A 708-nucleotide genomic window follows, 5' to 3' on the forward strand; every position below is an offset into this window, starting at 1 on the left:
CTTGCCTTGCCTCTACTCTTTGGTTTACCACACCTTCCCAGATTTGATCCCTTGCCCCCACTATTCAGTTTAAAACCCTCTCTACTTCCCTAGTTAGGTGGCTCGTGAGGACACCAGCCCCAGAATGGGTTCAGTTGTAGACCATCCCAATGGTACAGATCTCACTTTCCCCAATACAAGTGCCAGTGCCCCATAAAACTGGAAACCACTTCTCCCACATCAGTCTTTAAGCCACGCATTCATTTCTCTAATCTTATTTGTCCAATGCCGATTTGCATGTGGCTCTGGTACTAATCCTGAAATTATTAACTTTGAGGTTCTGCTTCTTAATTTGGTGCCTAGATTGTCATACTGACTATGCAGAGCCTTCTTCCTCATCCTGCCTATGTCATTGGTACCTACATGGACTACGACCACCTGATCCTCCCCCTCTCACTGCAAGTTCCTCTCCAGCCCTGAGCAGATTTCCCAAGCTCTGGCACCAGGCAGGCAACACAGCTGTCTGAACTCTCGCTCTTTGCTACAGAGAACAGCGTCAATCCCCCTTACCATACTTTCCCCAACTACCACTACATTTTCCTTTTTGCTCCCCCAACTTGGATGGCTTCCTGTACCATGGTGCCACGGTCAGCTTGCTTATCCACCCTGCAACCCCCACTCTCATCCAAACAAGCTGAGAGAGCCTCAAGCCTGTTGGACAATTGCAGA

The sequence above is a fragment of the Cetorhinus maximus genome, chromosome 19 (assembly GCF_964194155.1).
Source record: "Cetorhinus maximus chromosome 19, sCetMax3.hap1.1, whole genome shotgun sequence".
In the NCBI taxonomy this organism is placed as follows: Eukaryota; Metazoa; Chordata; class Chondrichthyes; order Lamniformes; family Cetorhinidae; genus Cetorhinus; species Cetorhinus maximus.